Here is a 419-nt window from a genome sequence, read left to right as displayed (position 1 = left end):
ACGCCCCCCTGCCCCATGAGATGATACGACGCAACGTGCTCCCCTCCCCTTAACACACACACCCACCCACCGTGACGCCCCCTCAAAAATTCTGCCCCCCCCCTCCCTCCCCTCAACACACACCCCCCCCCTCAACACACACCACACCACACCACCCCTCCCCCCCCCCCTCAACACACACCAACACACACCACACCACACCACCCCCCCCCCCCCCTCAACACACACCACACCACACCACAGCACCCCTCCCCCCCCCTCCCCCTCCCCTCCCTCCCCTCAACACACACCCCCCCCCCTCAACACACACTACACCACAGCACCCCTCCCCCCCCCTCCCCCCCCTCAATGCACATCCCCCCCCTCCCCCCCCCCCATGACATCCAACCCTATGACATGACACGCCCTCCCCCCTTCCC

Source organism: Lygodium microphyllum, chromosome 1, assembly GCF_053477565.2.
Source record: "Lygodium microphyllum isolate KBCC chromosome 1, Lygodium_microphyllum_v1.1.10, whole genome shotgun sequence".
Classification (NCBI taxonomy): Eukaryota; Viridiplantae; Streptophyta; class Polypodiopsida; order Schizaeales; family Lygodiaceae; genus Lygodium; species Lygodium microphyllum.
This window is presented reverse-complemented; position numbering follows the sequence as displayed.